Genomic DNA, 23,098 nt, shown 5'->3' with positions numbered 1-23,098 from the left:
GGGAGAAAGCATCACCTTGATGATGCCCCAATTTAGACTATATTTAGCCTCAAAACTGTGAGCAAATAAACAACCATTCTTTAACCCAACCCAATTCATGGCATTTGCTTGGGCAGCCTAGGAAACGAAAACTTTTGTTTAGAAGGAAAAGGAAATCCCTTTCTTTCTTGGTTGTTGATCAAGTAGTCTACACATGTGGGCCCAACGTGGCTCCCAGGAAGGAATGGCCACCCTGAGGCAGAACTAGGCAGGAAAAATCCCTGAAATGAGCTGACCTGAGCTGGGGCAGGAAGGTGTATTCCAAGAGCATCCACATCTATTTACAAGCAGAAATTACTCTGAGTTATCATTTCCTTTTTCTATCCCCCCTTAATTATTATAGTATGGTTCTTAACAGTGTGTCAGTGATTAACCAACCTGAGTTTTTTTCTTGGTAAATTTCTTAAATGAGTGGCTAAAGAGAATGGGTCATCTGTAGACACCAGAAATGCATCTGAGAAACACTCTCATGGTATCCAAATGGATGAGATGAGAATGTGTGGCTTGGATAATAAATGGATTAAAGTACATCTGAAGGGGAAAATTCCTGTGGTACCCTAAAGGGCCCCCTTTGACACATTTTTATTAATGGTTTAGGACTGATGCTTAGCGAGGCTTGGAAGAAAGACAGAATATTCCAGGCCACTGCCAAAAACCAATATTGCAGGCCCCTAGGGGACTGTTATGGATTGAATCGTGTCCCCCACAAAACCATGTTCAAGTCCTGACCCGCCGGTCCTGTGGATGTGAACCCATTTGTAAATAAGATCTCTGATGATGTTATTAAAGTGAGGCCAAACTGAATCAGGATGAGCCTTAATCCAATATAATGAGAATTCTGATAAGGAGAGAAAATTTGGACAGAGAAACAGACAACTGACTAGGGGACAGATGGCCATGTGACAGATAAAGAGATTAAGTTATGGGTGGCTGGCAAGCTGCCGCCTGAGCACTGCAGACTTTGGAGAAGGAATGATCCCATCAACATCTTGATTTTGGACTTGATTTTTAGCCTCCAAAAACAAATTCCTGTCATTTAAACCAACCAGTCTGTGGTCTTGGTTATAGCAGCCCTGACAAACTAAGACAGGGGTGCTTAAATTTCCTTAGCACAGGCCGGCAGCCACAGCACCCTACTGTGAGTAGGTCATGCCCCAGTTCCAGAGCCCTGATTAGGCCACATTTTCTAGAGATGAGCATTAGAAAAACTGAGAAAGCACATGACTATCATTTCTTTCCAACTTCTGAATTCCTCACCAGAAGCAAAGAGATAGGAGCCCAGAGCTGTTCAGAAAAGTCCAGCAATCAATCTCTTTCTCTTTCTCTCTTTTCTTTTTCTCTCTTGTCCACTCCTGAGGTTTCTTTAATGAGGTATTGCTCAGCACATTTGATGAGTCAATGATGACATGTTTTTCAGCAACCCAAGACTTAAGGACGTCTTGAGCTTCTCTGGGGTCATGGGAGAGTACTTTATAGCACCTACCTGTGGGGAATTTCTCCAAACTCTGGGTCATAGACCCTAAAGCGTTGGGAGGATGCACAGGCAACCTGATGAGGATAAAACCGGAATCTTCTTTCCCTCTTAATTTACTCATTCTACTGCTTTGCCCAGAAGAGTGATTTCTGTCATACTTAAGGCTGATAATGGCAATGTGCAACAAGGCTCTAATAGGCATCAGGTCCCGGGAACACTATTGTCCCTTCAGAAGTGCTGTTGTTGATGAGAATTTAAATTAACTCCTGTCAATATAGGAAAATGTCTTCATGATGATAAAACCACCCACAGTAAGAAAAGTAAGTTTCAGCAACACAAATACACTGGAAAAAGTAATATGAATGCATCAGCATATAAAGATGATTTGAAAACTAAAGATACAAGTTATCTTGTAAGAAAGACTCTGATTAATGGTGCCTTAAACAACTAGGGGTTTGCTTCTCTCACCTAGGTCTAGAGCAGAAGTTCTCAAAGTGTGGTCCCTCAGCCCCTGGAAATCCATGAGACTCTTTCAGGGGGTCCATGAGATCAAAATGATTTTTCTAGTAATACTAAGGTGTTATTCGCCTTTTCCATTGTGTTGACATTTGCATTGACGGTTCAAGAGCAATGATGAATAAAAATGCTGTTCCCTCAATCAAGGAAGTGGCACCAAACTTTGTCTTGTATTCTTCACCATCACACATTCACAGCAACATTTTTGTTTAAAGTGGTCACCTTAAATTAAGTGACACTGTATTACCAACTGTGATGGTTGTCATGAGAAAAAGAAGTTATGTGGTTGTTTGAAGTGTGCGAAACAGTAGCTCCTTATTTTGATGAAACATCATTTTTAATTGAAAGAACAACTGGCAAACAAACTGTCTCCAAAGTCTTGGGTATTTGGAAGACAGTTTCTTGAAAATGAATCAAGTGGGCTTTGCCATCATCAAGGAAAATAACTGACAGTGTATGTTGTAAACAATTCTTAAAGCTATACTTGGAGTATTTGAAGAACTTGTATCCGTCCACCAACATGAGCTTGCCAGTGTCTCAATACTTAAAACTTTTCTGAGAAGACTGATGGTGACATTGACAAATTTAAATATAAATAAAATGCGTCAACATTAAATAGATTAGGATTTCCCAATCTTGGGACTACTGACAGTATGGACTGGATATTTCCTTGCTGTGGGGGGCTGCCCAGTGCATTGTAGGATTTGTAGCAGCATCCCTGGCCTCTACTCTCTGGATGTCAGTATTATTCTCCCTCTCCAGTGTGGCAACCAAAAATGTCTCCAGACATTCCCAAAGACTCCCTGGTGTTTCTGTGAGTGTGTGGGTGGGTGTGTGTGTGTGCAAAATTGCCCCCAGCTAAAAACCACTGGATTAAATAACTCAGTCAACTGGTATTTTCCAAATGGCCAACGCAAGTAAAAAATGGGATCGAGATCCATTTGAAGAACAAAATAGACCAACAGAGTTTAATGTGATAGCAGCACAACAAGTTTCTAAATACGGTTTCAGATTCCACATTGTAACTAATCTCGTTGGGTTCTGGTGGAGTCTCAAAGACTATTCACAGCTACCCAAGAAGACTATTCAAAGTGTTCCTACACGTATCTGTATGAAGCCAATCTTCTTCAGAAATATCAACCCAAACAACGCATTTCAAAAGCTTGAATGTAGATGCAGATATGGGAATATAGCTGTCTTTTATTAGGACAAATATTTATTACATTTTTAAAAGAATAATAGTTACTTCACTTTTCTCAATATATTTTCTTTGTTTTGTAAATAAAGTTATTGTTTATAAAACTATATTACTAAGAGGCGGGGCAAGATGGCAGACTGGTGAGCTGTATGTTTTCGTTACTCCTCCAGGAAAGTAGGTAAAAAGCCAGGAACTGCGTGGACTGGACACCACAGAGCAATCTGTCTTTGGGCATACTTCATACAACACTCATGAAAACGTGGAACTGCTGAGATCAGCGAAATCTGTAAGTTTTTGCGGCCAGGGGACCCGCGCCCCTCCCTGCCAGGCTCAGTCCCGGGGGAGGAGGGGCTGTCAGCTCCGGGAAGGAGAAGGGAGAATTGCAGTGGCTGGTCTTATCGGAAACTCATTCTACTGATTCAAACTCCAACCATAGATAGACTGAGACCAGACACCAGAGACTCTGAGAGCACCCAGCCCAGCAGAGAGGACACAGGCATAGAAAAAAAACAACACGAAAAACTCCAAAATAAAAGCAGAGGATTTTTGGAGTTCTGGTGAACACAGAAAGGGGAAGGGCGGAGATCAGGCCTTGAGGCGCATATGCAAATCCCGAAGCAAGGCTGATCTCTCTGCCCTGTGCACCTTTCCTTAATGGCCCTGGTTGCTTTGTCTATTAGCATTTCAATAACCCATTAGATCTCTGAGGAGGGCCGTTTTTTTTTTTTTTTTTTTAAATCCTTTTTGCTTTTTCTAAAACAATTACTCTAAGAAGCTCAATACAGAAAGCTTCAAAGAATTGAAATTTGGGCACGTCAAGTCAAGAGCAGAACTAAGAGAGCTCTGAGACAAAAGGCAATAATCCAGTGGCTGAGAAAATTCACTAAACAACACAACTTCCCAAGAAAAGGGGGGTGTCCGCTCACAGCCACCATCCTGGTGGACAGGAAACACTCCTGCCCATCGCCAGCCCCATAGCCCAGAGCTGCCCCAGACAACCCAGTGTGACGGAAGTGCTTCAAATAACAGGCACACACCACAAAACTGGGCGTGGACATTAGCCTTCCCTGCAACCTCAGCTGAATGTCCCAGAGCTGGGAAGGGGGAGCAGTGTGAATTAACAGAGCCCCATTCAGCCATCATTTGAGCAGACTGGGAGCCTCCCAACACAGCCCAGCAGCCCAGAACTGCCCTGGGGGGACGGCACTCACCTGTGACATAGCACAGTCATCCCTCAACAGAGGACCCGGGGTGCACAGCCTGGAAGAGGGGCCCACTTGCAAGTCTCAGGAGCCATACGCCAATAACAAAGACTTGTGGGTCAGTGGCAGAGACAAACTGTGGCAGGACTGAACTGAAGGATTAGACTATTGCAGCAGCTTTAAAACTCTAGGATCATCAGGGAGATTTGATTGTTAGGGCCACCCCCCCTCCCCGACTGCCCAGAAACACGCCCCACATACAGGGCAGGCAACACCAACTACACACGCAAGCTTGGTACACCAATTGGGCCCCAAAGACTCACTCCCCCACTCACCAAAAAGGCTAAGCAGGGGAGATCTGGCTTGTGGAGAACAGGTGGCTCGTGGACGCCACCTGCTGGTTAGTTAGAGAAAGTGTACTCCACGAAGCTGTAGATCTGATAAATTAGAGATAAGGACTTCAACTGGTCTACAAACCCTAAAAGACCCCTATCAAGTTCAGCAAATGCCACGAGGCCAAAAACAACAGAAAATTATAAAGCATATGAAAAAACCAGACGATATGGATAACCCAAGCCCAAGCACCCAAATCAAAAGACCAGAAGAGACACACCACCTAGAGCAGCTACTCAAAGAACTAAAGATGAACAATGAGACCATAGTACGGGATATGAAGGAAATCAAGAAGACCCTAGAAGAGCACAAAGAAGACATTGCAAGACTAAATAAAAAAATGGATGATCTTATGGAAATTAAAGAAACTGTTGACCAAATTAAAAAGATTCTGGACACTCATAGTACAAGACTAGAGGAAGTTGAACAACGAATCAGTGACCTGGAAGATGACAGAATGGAAAATGAAAGCATAAAAGAAAGAATGGGGAAAAAAATTGAAAAACTCGAAATGGACCTCAGGGATATGATAGATAATATGAAACGTCCGAATATAAGACTCATTGGTGTCCCAGAAGGGGAAGAAAAGGGTAAAGGTCTAGGAAGAGTATTCAAAGAAATTGTTGGGGAAAACTTCCCAAATCTTCTAAACAACATAAATACACAAATCATAAATGCTCAGCGAACTCCAAATAGAATAAATCCAAAAAAACCCACTCCGAGACATATACTGATCACACTGTCAAACATAGAAGAGAAGGAGCAAGTTCTGAAAGCAGCAAGAGAAAAGCAATTCACCACATACAAAGGAAACAGCATAAGACTAAGTAGTGACTACTCAGCAGCCACCATGGAGGCAAGAAGGCAGTGGCAAGATATATTTAAAATTCTGAGTGAGAGGAATTTCCAGCCAAGAATACTTTATCCAGCAAAGCTCTCCTTCAAATTTGAGGGAGAACTTAAATTTTTCACAGACAAAGAAATGCTGAGAGAATTTGCTAACAAGAGACCTGCCCTACTGGAGATACTAAAGGGAGCCCTACAGACAGAGAAACAAGACAGGACAGAGAGACCTGGAGAAAGGTTCAGTACTAAAGAGATTCGGTATGGGTACAATAAAGGATATTAATAGAGAGAGGGAAAAATATGGCAAACATAATCCAAAGGATAAGATGGCCGATTCAAGAAATGCCTTCACGGTTTTAACGTTGAATGTAATGGATTAAACTCCCCAATTAAAAGATATAGATTCGCAGAATGGATCAAAAAAAATGAACCATCAATATGTTGCATACAAGAGACTCATCTTAGACACAGGGACACAAAGAAACTGAAAGTGAAAGGATGGAAAAAAATATTTCATGCAAGCTACAGCCAAAAGAAAGCAGGTGTAGCAATATTAATCTCAGATAAAATAGACTTCAAATGCAGGGAAGTTTTGAGAGACAAAGAAGGCCACTACATACTAATAAAAGGGGCAATTCAACAAGAAGAAATAACAATCGTAAATGTCTATGCACCCAATCAAGGTGCCACAAAATACATGAGAGAAACACTGGCAAAACTAAAGGAAGCAATTGATGTTTCCACAATAATTGTGGGAGACTTCAACACATCACTCTCTCCTATAGATAGATCAACCAGACAGAAGACCAATAAGGAAATTGAAAACCTAAACAATCTGATAAATGAATTAGATTTAACAGACATCTACAGGACATTACATCCCAAATCACCAGGATACACATACTTTTCTAGTGCTCACGGAACTTTCTCCAGAATAGATCATATGCTGGGACATAAAACAAGCCTCAATAAATTTAAAAAGATTGAAATTATTCAAAGCACATTCTCTGACCACAATGGAATACAATTAGAAGTCAATAACCATCAGAGACTTAGAAAATTCACAAATACCTGGAGGTTAAACAACACACTCCTAAACAATCAGTGGGTTAAAGAAGAAATAGCAAGAGAAATTGCTAAATATATAGAGACGAATGAAAATGAGAACACAACATACCAAAACCTATGGGATGCAGCAAAAGCAGTGCTAAGGGGGAAATTTATAGCACTAAACGCATATATTAAAAAGGAAGAAAGAGCCAAAATCAAAGAACTAATGGATCAACTGAAGAAGCTAGAAAATGAACAGCAAACCAATCCTAAACCAAGTAGAAGAAAAGAAATAACAAGGATTAAAGCAGAAATAAATGACATAGAGAACAAAAAAACAATAGAAAGGATAAATATCACCAAAAGTTGGTTCTTTGAGAAGATCAACAAGATTGACAAGCCCCTAGCTAGACTGACAAAATCAAAAAGAGAGAAGACCCATATAAACAAAATAATGAATGAAAAAGGTAACATAACTGCAGATCCTGAAGAAATTAAAAAAATTATAAGAGGATACTATGAACAACTGTATGGCAACAAACTGGATAATGTAGAAGAAATGGACAATTTCCTGGAAACATATGAACAACCTAGACTGACCAGAGAAGAAATAGAAGACCTCAACCAACCCATCACAAGCAAAGAGATCCAATCAGTCATCAAAAATCTTCCCACAAATAAATGCCCAGGGCCAGATGGCTTCACAGGGGAATTCTACCAAACTTTCCAGAAAGAACTGACACCAATCTTACTCAAACTCTTTCAAAACATTGAAAAAAAAGGAACACTACCTAACTCATTTTATGAAGCTAACATCAATCTAATACCAAAACCAGGCAAAGATGCTACAAAAAAGGAAAACTACCGGCCAATCTCCCTAATGAATATAGATGCAAAAATCCTCAACAAAATACTTGCAAATCGAATCCAAAGACACATTAAAAAAATCATACACTATGACCAAGTGGGGTTCATTCCAGGCATGCAAGGATGGTTCAACATAAGAAAAACAATCAATGTATTACAACACATTAAAAACTCGAAAGGGAAAAATCAATTGATCATCTCAATAGATGCTGAAAAAGCATTTGACAAAATCCAACATCCGTTTTTGATAAAAACACTTCAAAAGGTAGGAATTGAAGGAAACTTCCTCAACATGATAAAGAGCATATATGAAAAACCCACAGCCAGCATAGTACTCAATGGTGAGAGACTGAAAGCCTTCCCTCTAAGATCAGGAACAAGACAAGGATGCCCGCTGTCACCACTGTTATTCAACATTGTGCTGGAAGTGCTAGCCAGGGCAATCCGGCAAGACAAAGAAATAAAAGGCATCCAAATTGGAAAAGAAGAAGTAAAACTGTCATTGTTTGCAGATGATATGATCTTATATCTAGAAAACCCTGAGAAATCGACGATACACCTACTAGAGCTAATAAACAAATTCAGCAAAGTAGCAGGATACAAGATTAATGCACATAAGTCAGTAATGTTTCTATATGCTAGAAATGAACAAACTGAAGAGACACTCAAGAAAAAGATACCATTTTCAATAGCAACTAAAAAAATCAAGTACCTAGGAATAAACTTAACCAAAGATGTAAAAGACCTATACAAAGAAAACTACATAACTCTACTAAAAGAAATAGAAGGGGACCTGAAAAGATGGAAAAATATTCCATGTTCATGGATAGGAAGGCTAAATGTCATTAAGATGTCAATTCTACCCAAACTCATCTACAGATTCAATGCAATCCCAATCAAAATTCCAACAACCTACTTTGCAGACTTGGAAAAGCTAGTTATCAAATTTATTTGGAAAGGGAAGATGCCTCGAATTGCTAAAGACACTCTAAAAAAGAAAAACGAAGTGGGAGGACTTACACTCCCTGACTTTGAAGCTTATTATAAAGCCACAGTTGCCAAAACAGCATGGTACTGGCACAAAGATAGACATATAGATCAATGGAATCGAATTGAGAATTCAGAGATAGACCCTCAGATCTATGGCCGACTGATCTTTGATAAGGCCCCCAAAGTCACCGTAATGACTTTTCAACACCGTAATGACTTTTCAACAAATGGGGCTGGGAGAGTTGGATATCCATATCCAAAAGAATGAAAGAGGACCCCTACCTCACCCCCTACACAAAAATTAACTCAAAATGGACCAAAGATCTCAATATAAAAGAAAGTACCATAAAACTCCTAGAAGATAATGTAGGAAAACATCTTCAAGACCTTGTATTAGGAGGCCACTTCCTAGACTTTACACCCAAAGCACAAGCAACAAAAGAGAAAATAGATAAATGGGAACTCCTCAAGCTTAGAAGTTTCTGCACCTCAAAGGAATTTCTCAAAAAGGTAAAGAGGCAGCCAACTCAATGGGAAAAAATTTTTGGAAACCATGTATCTGACAAAAGACTGATATCTTGCATATACAAAGAAATCCTACAACTCAATGACAATAGTACACACAGCCCAATTATAAAATGGGCAAAGGATATGAAAAGACAGTTCTCTGAAGAGGAAATACAAATGGCCAAGAAACACATGAAAAAATGTTCAGCTTCACTAGCTATTAGAGAGATGCAAATTAAGACCACAATGAGATACCATCTAACACCGGTTAGAATGGCTGCCATTAAACAAACAGGAAACTACAAATGCTGGAGGGGATGTGGAGAAATTGGAACTCTTATTCATTGTTGGTGGGACTGTATAATGGTTCAGCCACTCTGGAAGTCAGTCTGGCAGTTCCTTAGAAAACTAGATATAGAGCTACCATTCGATCCAGTGATTGCACTTCTCGGTATATACCCGGAAGATCGGAAAGCAGTGACACGAACAGATATCTGCACGCCAATGTTCATAGCAGCATTATTCACAATTGCCAAGAGATGGAAACAACCCAAATGCCCTTCAACAGATGAGTGGATAAATAAAATGTGGTATATACACACGATGGAATACTACGCGGCAGTAAGAAGGAACGATCTGGTGAAACATATGACAACATGGATGAACCTTGAAGACATAATGCTGAGCGAAATAAGCCAGGCACAAAAAGAGAAATATTATATGCTACCACTAATGTGAACTTTGAAAAATGTAAAACAAATGGTTTATAATGTAGAATGTAGGGGAACTAGCAGTAGAGAGCAATTAAGGAAGGGGGAACAATAATCCAAGAAGAACAGATAAGCTATTTAACGTTCTGGGGATGCCCAGAAATGACTATGGTCTGTTAATTTCTGATGGATGTAGTAGGAACAAGTTCACTGAAATGTTGCTATATTATATAACTTTCTTGGGGTAAAGTAGGAACATGTTGGAAGTTAAGCAGTTATCTTAGGTTAGTTGTCTTTTTCTTACTCCCTTGTTATGGTCTCTTTGAAATGTTCTTTTATTGTATGTTTGTTTTCTTTTTAACTTTTTTTTTCATACAGTTGATTTAAAAAAGAAGGGAAAGTTAAAAAAAAAAAGAAAAAAGAAAAAAGACAAACAAGGAAAAAAAAAAAAAAGATGTAGTGCCCCCTTGAGGAGCCTGTGGAGAATGCAGGGGTATTTGCCTACCCCACCTCCATGGTTGCTAACATGACCACAGACACAGGGGACTGGTGGTTTGATGGGTTGAGCCCTCTACCATAAGTTTTACCCTTGGGAAGACGGTTGCTGCAAAGGAGAGGCTAGGCCTCCCTGTATTTGTGCCTAAGAGTCTCCTCCTGAATGCCTCTTTGTTGCTCAGATGTGGCCCTCTCTCTCTGGCTAAGCCAACTTGAAAGGTGAAATCACTGCCCCCCCCCCCCTACATGGGATCAGACACCCAGGGGAGTGAATCTCCCTGGCAACGTGGAATATGACTCCTGGGGAGGAATGTAGACCCGGCATCGTGGGACGGAGAACATCTTCTTGACCAAAAGGGGGATGTGAAAGGAAATGAAATAACCTTCAGTGGCAGAGAGATTCCAAAACGAGCTGGGAGATCACTCTGGTGGGCACTCTTACGCACACTTTAGACAACCCTTTTTAGGTTCTAAAGAATTGAGGTAGCTGGTGGTGGATACCTGGAACTATCAAACTACAACCCAGAACCCATGAATCTCGAAGACAATTGTATAAAAATGTAGCTTATGAGGGGTGACAATGGGATTGGGAAAGCCATAAGGACCAAACTCCACTTTGTCTAGTTTATGGATGGATGTGTAGAAAAGTAGGGGAAGCAAACAAACAGACAAAGGTACCCAGTGTTCTTTTTTACTTCAATTGCTCTTTTTCACTCTAATTATTATTCTTGTTATTTTTGTGTGTGTGCTAATGAAGGTGTCAAGGATTGATTTAGGTGATGAATGTACAACTATGTAATGGTACTGTGAACAATCGAAAGTACAATTTGTTTTGTATGACTGCGTGGTATGTGAATATATCTCAATAAAATGATGATTAAAAAAAAAACTGTATTACTGACAATAGGTAATGAATTTATTATTGCTATGTTAAAATGAAAAAAAAATTTAACTTCTGTTTTAATTTCCAACATGGTAAATATCACTAGATATAACCCATATAAAGAAAATCTTTCAAGTACTCAATAATTTGTAATAGCACAAAGGTTCTCAAATCAAAAACTTTGAGAACTGCTTGTCCAGAGCTAGGCAGTTCTTGATGATGGTTCAGCTGTACAACAGTGTCTTCAAAGATCTGGCCTCTATATTTTCATTCCTTTCTTTTGGCATTTTGTCATTATGCTTATTACTTCATAGCAACATGGCTGACAGAGCCACCTGGTGGCAGATAGATTAAAATGGACCTTTTCCATAATGGAAGGTACAGAGATTCATCCTCAATGAAATAGATGCAAATCCTGGATATGGATTTGCCTTCCCTGTCTATAATGCTTCTGCCTGTACTAGCATCACTGACTCACAAGATTCCATATTCACTGTTACAGTATGCCCTAAAGCATTGCTTCTGATAAAGGAACTCACTTCATAGAGCAGGAAATGCAGCTCACACCCATGGAATTACCTGATCAATAATTTATTGTCCAACATCCAGAAGTACCTGCACTAAGTAAAAGTTGGAATGGTTTACTGAAGACTCTGTTACAGCACCAGTTATGAGATGACATCCTGGAAGCCAGGGCTTCTGTATTACAGGATGCAGTACACGCTTTGTATCAGAAAGTATTATATGGTGGTTTGTCGACCCTGAAGTCAGAATACATGGGTTCAAAAATCTAGGAGTGAAAGTGGGAGAAGCTCCTCCTATTAATATAGCTTGTAACCCACTCACAGAATATTCAGTTCTCTTCCTGGAAACTTTCCACTTTGCTGATTTGGAGGTCTAGTCCCCAAGGAGAGTGGGTATGTGTCCAACAAGGGATGCAATAATGGTTCCAGGGAATTGAAAGATAAGAATAAACACCTGGTCCTTTGGGGCTCCTTATTCTACCAAAACAACCAGCAGAAAGAGTGGTTACTCTACTGGTGACAGTGAGTGACTGATACCAAGGGGAAACTGGGTTTTGTTAGTCTGTGGGGAAAAGAAAGACTATGTCTGAAACCTACAGTATTCTCTGGGAGTGCCTCTTTGTACTTCTTTGCCCAATAGTAAATGTTAATGGAAACTTACTAAAACCAAAACAGACAGGATGGTTGAGGACTCGGATCCTTCAGGAATGACAGTATGGATTACTTCACCAGGTAAAGAACCATGAAGAGCTGAGGTTCTTGAGGAAGACCTGGGAAATGAGGAATAGCCAGGAAAAGATGGAAGACACAGATATCAATTATGGCTTTTGACCAATTACAAAAACAAGTACTGTAGTAGTTTGTATATTTTGTCTTTGCTTGTTATAGGTATGCGTTTGTGTGTTCTAATCATTTTCTTCTTCTCTCTCCTTCTTCTCATTATTATTTCATACTCAAGTTGTAGGACTTTAACTTCACAATTTAATCTCAAGGTACAATAGTCAGTGGGACTGAGACTTATGCTGCAGCTAATTACTCTAAATTTTATATCAGTGGAGAAAAGGGTTCAGTAGAGTTTTCAGTTTTTGGACCAAAAATGATATCATTTCCTGGCAACAGGAAATCAAGGATCAGGTACAGCTACAGGCTTATAAAAGAATTAAAGATAAATTTCCTTGCAGTCCAGTGGAATCCAGAAGAGAAAGGAGCATGTACTGGGAAAGCTGGTCCACAGTATGGGAGCCTAACTGGGAAGAGAGCAGCAGCTGCAAAGGAGGACAGATGGGGGAAAGAGCACAGGTGGAATGATGGAGATGCCTAACCCAGAGGGAGGGAGGACGGAGTGAGAGGTCAGGTACCACAACCAGGCATCGAGTGTCAGAGACTAAGATGGAAGAGGAGGGCTTCTGTGCAGTGGAGTGAGAGGCTAGTCACACTGTGGGGTGTGGGTGGAGAGAGAGCAGTGGCTGTGGTCTAGAGCAAGGTGTTGGAGCCAAAGAAGGGTAAAGAGAGCATCTACTCCACTTACAAATGCTATTAACAAACTGCCCCAAGAATAGAGAACCCAGAAATATACCCACACAAATACACCCAACCGATTTTTGACAAAGGTGCAAAAGCCATTAAGTGGAGGAAGGATAGCCTTTTCAACAAATGGTGCTGAAGCAATTGAACATACATAGGAATAAAAATAAACCTCAATCTAAACCTCACACCTTATGCAAAAATTAATTCAATATGGATCACAAACTTAATCGCAGAATGTAAAACTATAAAACTTCTAGGAAAACAAAATAGGAGAAAATCTTCAGGAACCATGGCTAGGACAAAGTTCTTGGACATGACAACAAAAGCACAATCCGTAAAAGGAAAAATTGATAAATTGGAGCTAATCAAAATTTCCAATGTTTGCTCTGCAGAAGACTGTGTGTAGAGGATGAAAAAGACAAGCTATAGATAGGGAGAAAATATCTGCAACCACATATTCCACAAAGAACTTGAATCTAGAATATATAAAGAATTTCTATTAAAAGTCAACAGTAAAAACACCAAACAACCCAATTAGAAATGGGCAAAAGACATGAACAGGTATTTCACAGAGGATATACAGATGGCAGATAAGCACATGAAAAGATGTTCAACATCACTGGCCATCAGGGAAATGCAAATTAAAAATCACAATGAGGTATCACTGCACACCTATCAGAATGACTGAAATATATTTATATAGGCAACACAAAATGTTGGAGAGGATGCAGACAAACTGGATCACTCATACACTGTTGGCAGGGATATTACAGCCACTCTGGGAAAGACCATGGCAGTATCTTACAAAATTAAAACATGTGCTTACCGTACCACCCAGCAACTGCACTCCTGGGCATTTATCCCAGAAACTTGAAAAATGTATGTTCCTAGCAGCTTTATTTCTAATAGCCAAAAACTGAAAACAACCCAAATGCATTCCAACAGATGAATGATTAAACAAACTGTGGCACATTTGTACCATGGAATTAGTACAACTCAGCAATGAAAAGGATGGAAGAGTTGATACACACAATAACTTTGATGAATGACAAGGGAAGTATACTGAAGTGCAAAAAGTCAATCTCAAAAGTTCATATAGTATGATTCCATTTATACAACACTCTTGAAATGACAAAATTGTAGAGATGGAGAAGAGACTAATGGTTGCCAGAGTTTCAGATGGGGGAGGTAAGGAGGTGTTGTGGCTGTAAATAGCAGCACAAGGGATCCTTGCAATGGAATTGATCTGTATCCTGACTGTGGTGGTGGTCACACAATCTAAACATTATAAAATGCATAGAAATAAACACACACAAATGAGCACAGGTGAATGTGGTGAAATCTGACCAAGGTCAGTGGATTGCATCAATGCCCTTTCCTAGTATTCCACTGTAGTAGCCCAAGATGTTGCTATTGGGGGAAACTGGGTGAAGGTATACAGAATCTCTGTACTAATTCTTACAACTGCATGTGAGTCTTCAATCATCTCAAATTAAAAAAAAAAGTACAGGACACCCACTTAAAACTGAATTTCAGATCGGTATGCCCCACCTATCCTGAAAAAATTTTCATTGCATTATTTACCTGAAATTCAAATACAAAAAGGTGTTTCATATTTTATCTACTCCCAGGAAAGAACTGGACTAACCTGACTTCACCCCCCTCTCCCTAGCTATCACTCCCAGGAATGGACTGTCTGCTGACCAAGCCCAGTTCACCGCCGTAAGGAAGATGGAGCCATCTAACAACAGGGTCTTCATGGGCGCCGCCATACTGTCCCCCGAAACTTCCCGGTTTCTCGCAACCTTGCACAGGGGGACAGTGCTCTAATCCCTTCTCCGAAGCCGTCTCCCGCTTAGAGCTTGCCGGATGCTGGGCTGATGCTGCCTGCCCCGTTTCGCCGCGGACCTCTTGGCTCCAGACCCAGAACGAAACCATCTCCCCCGTCTTACGGAAGATGGGGCCCCTTGTATAGGCCGCCTGATAAGCGCCGCCATCTTGTCATCCGGGACAATTCCTCTGGGAGCAACACCGTCCCCGCTGGATCGAAGGGTCTAGGTCTGCGAGTTTGCACTCGAGTCAAGGTCCCGGTGGGCTTTCGGAGGCTCCCGTAAGGGACTTTCCCAACGGCGGCGGGAATCTGGTCCTGGGAGGCGGCTTCGGTGCGCTGTTGCTGGGTCCTCGAGAATGGTGATGAGGAGTCTTCGCAGCCCTTTGCGGGTCGGGGGTTCGGGGCGCACACTGGTCAGTGATCCATGGGTCCGCATCCGCGGGTGATGGGGCGCCTGTAGGAGGGCAGCGATGGGAGGTCTGGGTGGGTCCGCTGTTCGTGATGGGTGGTCTGCACTCGCGGGTGATGAGAACTACGAGGGCGTGGTCACGGCGCCCTCGGGGGGTCGGTATTCGGGGTCATTGAGGTCCAAGATTAAGGCCTGTGGCGAGTGCATATGGGGTCCCGAGTGTGGGGAATATTGACCCCGGTCCCTTCTCTATCCCCCTGAACGATAAGAAGGACAGAAGGGGACAGGATGGGAAAAACGATTTGGGCGTCTCTGGGGGATGGTGTCCTTGGGCGTTGGTAATGGGGTCAGTGAGGTCAGGGATTGAGTGTGATGAGTGTGGCTCCTTAATAGGGGGTGGGGTGACGACCTCAGTCCTTTTTCCTCCCTCCCCGCCCCCAACCGTCCTGTCCAATGGGAAGGACAGGTGGAGCAGTTCCTGCCCAGCTCACAGGGGCTGGTAAAGTGAGCTGCAGACTTTTTCCTGTCATTTATTTTTTCCAGGCAGCAATGCGAACCGTTAAGTACACTGGGTGAGACTATGTTGCTGAACAACTACAGGGATTTTTTTTTTTTTTTTTGATGTTATCAAACTGACAGAATACTGGATTCTGCAAATTCCCGGAAGTTCTTAATTGTATATACGGGATTAATATTTTCATACAAAGCCAGAAAATTCTGCTTTGTTCCTGGGGTTCCTTCCCACCCCACCCCACCCCCAGCCGGTTTTAGGACCTTGTTCCAGTTCCTGCTGTGGATGTGTCGTAATCGGGGAGGAGGGGTGGTTTGGAACTTTGGACCATCTTGTTTGGACACCTGTTCAGGCTTTCCTTGACGGTGACCCTGGCACTGATAGGTGTTCCTTAAAGTGTGTCCAAACCATACCTTGCTCCTGGTAACTGAATTTTAAATTGATCTGTCATCTTTCCCCCCATCCTTGGATATTTGCTTCAGGTATCTGATATAGTTGATGTTTAATTCTTTATCAAGGAAATTCTGAGACTCCATAATTGGGTATTCCTCGGGCAGGGATGGAGGGTCATCAGGAGGATTAGTGAGTTAGGAGGGGTTCCGGGATTGGGCTAGGTGGAGGAGAGCCAGTAGCAGTTGATCAGAGGTTATTATTGGGTGTTTTAGTGCTAGGAACCCAGGGGATTTCACTGAATGGTGGGCCTTCAATGAGGAGGAGGTGTGCTGAGTAGTGTTCATTTGTTGACTTGACATGTATTTATTGAGCCAATGTTCCAGGCACTGCTCTAGACCCTGGGAATACAGCAGGAAATAAAATTATCCTTTTCACAGAGCTCGTACATTGATATGTTGGGTGGAGATGTGCCATAAAGACAAATAAAGTGTGCTAAGGAATTAGAAGATGTTGGAAGAGGGCAGGACTACAATTTAAATAGGATGGTCAAGGCAGGATTCTTGCCTATTGTGATAATTGAACAGAGACCAGAATAAAACAAGAGAACAAGCAGTGGGTCCTTAGGGGCATTTGTGGCTACAGGAAAAATAAGTACAAAGGCTCTGTGGTAGCAGGTGCAAGTTCAAGGATGGGGAAGACGACATGTGCCTGGAGTGAAAAGAGGGAAGAAGCGAGGGCAGAAGATGAGATGGACGAGGTGGCCAGGGTTCAGACCAGGTGGATTTTGGGGGCTTGGAAGAGACTGTGGCTGCTACTCTGAGGATGAGACCACCTTCTTTCAAGTTGTTTTTTCTGAGCCAAAAGGCAGACAGTCCAATTCTTTAGACAAGTCACTATTTAAATTTTAATTACTACAAGTGTATGAATATAGTCTCCTCCTAGAAAAATTTTAAGATGCAGATAAAGCTAAGTGTGTTTTCAAAGTACCTCAATCCACAAAGTTATCCTTTCCTTCCACATTCTCAGGAAAGTGGAAGTCTTTTGAAACATCAGTGCTCAACAGACCTAAAGTGATATGGAAGACATGACCTTCCTCTTGGCCTCAAGTCAGTTGCTTTTTCTCTTGAATGTTTCTAGAACAGTTCTAGTAAAGTTCAGACATCCTCCATCTTCTGTAGCATCACAGTTGTGCAGGTGTCCTAGGTCTAGCCCTGGAAGTCTTCCCATTGGGGACGTGTGAGACAACCTGTGGGGTGAGGAGAAAGAGTTCACTGTATAAGTCCATGCACAGCTCTTGGTGGAGGGCAGTGGTCTTCACATTTGCCACAGTAAAATATACCAACAAAATAAAAGAATGCTATGATCTGTAGGTTTGGCTCTTGATTGGCTTAGAGCCTCCCTCATAGAATTTTCAAGGGAGTTTGTGAATTTAGAGCAAAACAAGGAAACTTAGAAAATATTTTTTCTAGGCCTGACCTTTTTTTTTTTATTTTAAATTCAGTTTCATTGAGATATATTCACATACCATACAGTCATCCATGGTGTACAATCAGCTGTTCACAGTACCATCAGATAGTTGAGCATTCATCACCCCAATCTATTTTTGAACATTTTCCTTACACCAGAAAGAATCAGAATCAGAATAAAAAAAAATAAAATAAAAAAGAAAACCCAAATCATCCCCCCCATCCCACCCTATTTTTCATTTAGTTTCTGTCCCCATTTGTCTACTCATCCATCCATACACCAGATAAAGGGAGTGCGATCCACAAGGTTTTCACAATCACACTGTCACCTCTTGGAAGCTACATTGTTATACAATCATCTTCAAGAGTCAAGGCTACTGGGTTGGAGTTTGGTAGTTTCAGGTATTTATTTCTAGCTATTCCAATACAACAAAACCTAAAAGGTGTTATCTGCATAGTGTGTAAGAATGTCCACTAGAATGGCCTCTCAACTCCATTTGAAATCTCTCAGCCACTGAAGCTTCATTTCATTTCACTTCGCATCCCCCTTTTGGTCAAGAAGATGTTCTCAATCCCACGATGCTGGCTCCAGATTCATCCCCGGGAGTCATATCCTGCATTGCCAGGGAGATTTACACCCCTGGAAGTCAGGTCCCATGTAGCGGGGAGGGCAGTGAGATCACCTGTCATGGTGGCTTAGTTAGAGAGGGCCACATCTGAGGAACAAAGAGGCACTCAGAGGGAGACTCTTAGGCACAATTATAAGCAGGTTTAGCCTCTCCTTGCAGCAACAAGCTTCATAGGGGCCAGCCCCAAGACAGAGGGCTCAGCACATCAAGCTGTTAGTCCCCAATGTTTGTGAGAACATCAGCCACAGTCCAGGTGAGGAAGTCCAACATTTCTGCATTCTCCTCCAGCTCTTCAGGGGGGCCCCAAATATACCACATTATAATATTCTAAATGGCCAATTCTGAACAAAAAGTTACAAGTCATACAAAGAACAGAAAAGTAAGACCTATTCATAGGAGAAAGGAATTTCACAGGCCATTTCTGAGGAAATCAAGGCATTGGAATTATTAGTCAAAGTAATCAAATTAACCACCTTAAATATACTCAGTGAGATGCGAGAAATGCATGAGCAAAAATAACAAAAGGAAATCAGTAAAATGGTTTATGAATAAAATGAGAATATTAATAAAGAGATAGAAAGTATAAAAAGAAACCAAACAAGTTTGGGAGCTGAAAAGTACAATAACTGAAAAGAAAAATTGACTAGGGGGTTCAGAAATATATTTGAACAGGAAGAAGAGAAGATCAGCAAACTTGAAGATAAGGAAATTGATATTATCCAGTGGGAGTCACTGAAGGAAAACAGAATGATGAAAAATAAATATAGCTTGAGGAACCTGTGGGAAACTATAAAGTATACAAATTTCTGCATTGTGGGAGTCCCAGAAGGAGAAGAGAAAGGTTGGGGAGGGAGACAATATTTAAAGAAATAGTGGCTGAAAACTTTCCAAATTTAATGGAAGACATAAATACAAAGATCCAAGATGCTCAATAAACTTCAAACAGGATATACCGAAATGGACCCACATCATGGAATATTTTGATCAAATTATTGAATGCCAAAGATAAACAGAATTTTGGAAGCTGCAGGAGAGAAGCAACATGTCAGATACAAGAGAACCTCAATAAGATTACTGATTTCACATTGGAAACCATGGGAGGCAGGAAGGTAGAGGGATGACACATTTAAAGTTTTGAAAGCAAAAACTTACCAGACAAGTATTCTATATCTGGCCTACTGTCTCTCAGACTAAGATAGACTTCTGGGAAGGATAGCAGTTTAGGGAGCTTCAGGGCTCAGTCCTTCCACCAAAACAGCTATTAAACAAGCAAGAATTGTCTGAAACAACTATTTTGAAACTCCAGAGGCCACAGAAACACTGTACAGCATCCACAGAAAGTAGGGAGAAGAGGCAGATAAATTATGGTTAAAAACAGTAAATTGATCTCTCTGCACAGTGGCTACCAGTGTCCAGCCCACACTTCTGCAGCAGGACACCACAAGGTCCAGTACCTTGCTAGCTGCTGGTCACAGAAGGGGATGTAAAATCCCTCTTCCCTAAGAACCTGGTGGGCATGGTAATTGTTGATCATGTCTTTTGATTAATGAATTCAGATCACTGGGTCCTGGCTCTGAATGCAGCTATTGTTTCAACTCCACCTTGACAGATTTGGCAGCCATTATTTCTGCCATCCATGGACTGGGGCACAGGTGGGAGATCAAAAGATGGAGCACTTCCTCAGGGCTGCAGGAGATAGGAAGCTGAAGGGCTGCATTGGCTGGGTAGGCCAGGATAGCTCAGTTTGGGGGCACCATTGGAAAAGCATTTGGAGTTCTTCCTGACCCCCTCCCCAGGTCATTTTGGAGTCAGTCTGTGCACCCTTCATGGGTTCGTGGCCCTGTTTTGGTTGGGAAAAAAACTAACATGGAAGAGTCCTCTTTGGAGTGACTCTTCTCCCAGAATTTTCCCTCCAGGCAAAAGAAGTGTGAGACAACAAAACGAGTGTAAAAAAATGTAGAGGTGGACAGTCTGGGACAAAGGCCTGCCAATGTGAAATACCCAGGAGAGAGAGGTGTGTCTCCTGGAAAACAGAGGAGACAACAAAACTCCTGTAAGCATGGGAACTCCAAACTGTAACAAGCTAAATCCCAGAACAAGACAGAGGTGCAGAAAGATAAGGACAACCCTGAACACTGCATTTGACTTGGGCAGACTTTCTTGATAGGAAAGACAAATCTGAAGAAAATCTATCTTATCAATGGTGGGTTAAAAAAACAAAACAAAACAAAACAAAGACATCCCATGGCATAAATCCAAGAGTTAGCATTTTAAAATATTAAAATGTAGTGTGCGAAAAGTTAGCTGGAGGGCAGACTGGTGAGCTGTATGTTTTAGTTACTCCTCCAGGAAAGTAGGTAAAAAGCCAGGAACTGCGTGGACTGGACACCACAGAGCAATCTGTCTTTGGGCATACTTCATACAACACTCATGAAAACGTGGAACTGCTGAGATCAGCAAAATCTGTAAGTTTTTGCGGCCAGGGGACCCGCGCCCCTCCCTGCCAGGCTCAGTCCCGGGGGAGGAGGGCCTGTCAGCTCCAGGAAGGAGAAGGGAGAATTGCAGTGGCTGCTCTTATGGGAAACTCATTCTACTGATTCAAACTCCAACCATAGATAGACTGAGACCAGACACCAGAGACTCTGAGAGCAGCCAGCCCAGCAGAGAGGAGACAGGCATAGAAAAAGAACAACACGAAAAACTCCAAAATAAAAGCAGAGGATTTTTGGAGTTCTGGTGAACACAGAAAGGGGAAGGGCGGAGATCAGGCCTTGAGGCGCATATGCAAATCCCGAAGCAAGGCTGATCTCTCTGCCCTGTGCACCTTTCCTTAATGGCCCTGGTTGCTTTGTCTATTAGCATTTCAATAACCCATTAGATCTCTGAGGAGGGCCGTTTTTTTTTTTTTTTTTTTTTTTAAATCCTTTTTGCTTTTTCTAAAACAATTACTCTAAGAAGCTCAATACAGAAAGCTTCAAAGAATTGAAATTTGGGCACGTCAAATCAAGAGCAGAACTAAGAGAGCTCTGAGACAAAAGGCAATAATCCAGCGGCTGAGAAAATTCACTAAACAACACAACTTCCCAAGAAAAGGGGGGTGTCCGCTCACAGCCACCATCCTGGTGGACAGGAAACACTCCTGCCCATCGCCAGCCCCATAGCCCAGAGCTGCCCCAGGCAACCCAGTGTGACGGAAGTGCTTCAAATAACAGGCACACACCACAAAACTGGGCGTGGACATTAGCCTTGCCTGCAACCTCAGCTGAATGTCCCAGAGCTGGGAAGGGGGAGCAGTGTGAATTAACAGAGCCCCATTCAGCCATCATTTGAGCAGACTGGGAGCCTCCCAACACAGCCCAGCAGCCCAGAACTGCCCTGGGGGGACGGCACTCACCTGTGACATAGCACAGTCATCCCTCAACAGAGGACCCGGGGTGCACAGCCTGGAAGAGGGGCCCACTTGCAAGTCTCAGGAGCCATACGCCAATACCAAAGACTTGTGGGTCAGTGGCAGAGACAAACTGTGGCAGGACTGAACTGAAGGATTAGACTATTGCAGTAGCTTTAAAACTCTAGGATCATCAGGGAGATTTGACTATTAGGGCCACCCCCCCTCCCCGACTGCCCAGAAACACGCCCCGCATACAGGGCAGGCAACACCAACTACACACGCAAGCTTGGTACACCAATTGGGCCCCACAAGACTCACTCCCCCACTCACCAAAAAGGCTAAGCAGGGGAGATCTGGCTTGTGGAGAACAGGTGGCTCGTGGACGCCACCTGCTGGTTAGTTAGAGAAAGTGTACTCCACGAAGCTGTAGATCTGATAAATTAGAGATAAGGACTTCAACTGGTCTACAAACCCTAAAAGAACCCTATCAAGTTCAGCAAATGCCACGAGGCCAAAAACAACAGAAAATTATAAAGCATATGAAAAAACCAGACGATATGGATAACCCAAGCCCAAGCACCCAAATCAAAAGACCAGAAGAGACACACCTAGAGCAGCTACTCAAAGAACTAAAGATGAACAATGAGACCATAGTACGGGATATGAAGGAAATCAAGAAGACCCTAGAAGAGCATAAAGAAGACATTGCAAGACTAAATAAAAAAATGGATGATCTTATGGAAATTAAAGAAACTGTTGACCAAATTAAAAAGATTCTGGACACTCATAGTACAAGACTAGAGGAAGTTGAACAACGAATCAGTGACCTGGAAGATGACAGAATGGAAAATGAAAGCATAAAAGAAAGAATGGGGAAAAAAATTGAAAAACTCGAAATGGACCTCAGGGATATGATAGATAATATGAAACGTCCAAATATAAGACTCATTGGTGTCCCAGAAGGGGAAGAAAAGGGTAAAGGTCTAGGAAGAGTATTCAAAGAAATTGTTGGGGAAAACTTCCCAAATCTTCTAAACAACATAAATACACAAATCATAAATGCTCAGCGAACTCCAAATAGAATAAATCCAAAAAAACCCACTCCGAGACATATACTGATCACACTGTCAAACATAGAAGAGAAGGAGCAAGTTCTGAAAGCAGCAAGAGAAAAGCAATTCACCACATACAAAGGAAACAGCATAAGACTAAGTAGTGACTACTCAGCAGCCACCATGGAGGCAAGA

At 41.9% G+C, this 23,098-nt stretch overlaps 1 protein-coding gene across 1 annotated transcript in view; it reads left to right on the top strand.

Moving 5' to 3' along the window:
• Nucleotides 1-14,899: 14,899 nt before the first annotated feature.
• The window catches only part of LOC119517681 (ribonucleoside-diphosphate reductase subunit M2-like), a 30,790-nt gene continuing 22,591 nt past the window's right edge, over nucleotides 14,900-23,098 (top strand). The window contains exon 1 of the mRNA XM_037814590.1: nucleotides 14,900-15,465. The gene's annotated coding sequence lies outside the window, so the exon portion shown is untranslated. The remainder of the gene's footprint in view (nucleotides 15,466-23,098) is intronic.

This window comes from Choloepus didactylus, chromosome 21 (assembly GCF_015220235.1).
Source record: "Choloepus didactylus isolate mChoDid1 chromosome 21, mChoDid1.pri, whole genome shotgun sequence".
NCBI lineage: Eukaryota > Metazoa > Chordata > Mammalia > Pilosa > Megalonychidae > Choloepus > Choloepus didactylus.
Note: the sequence above shows the minus strand (reverse complement) of the source record. Positions and strands in the feature narration are given on the sequence as shown.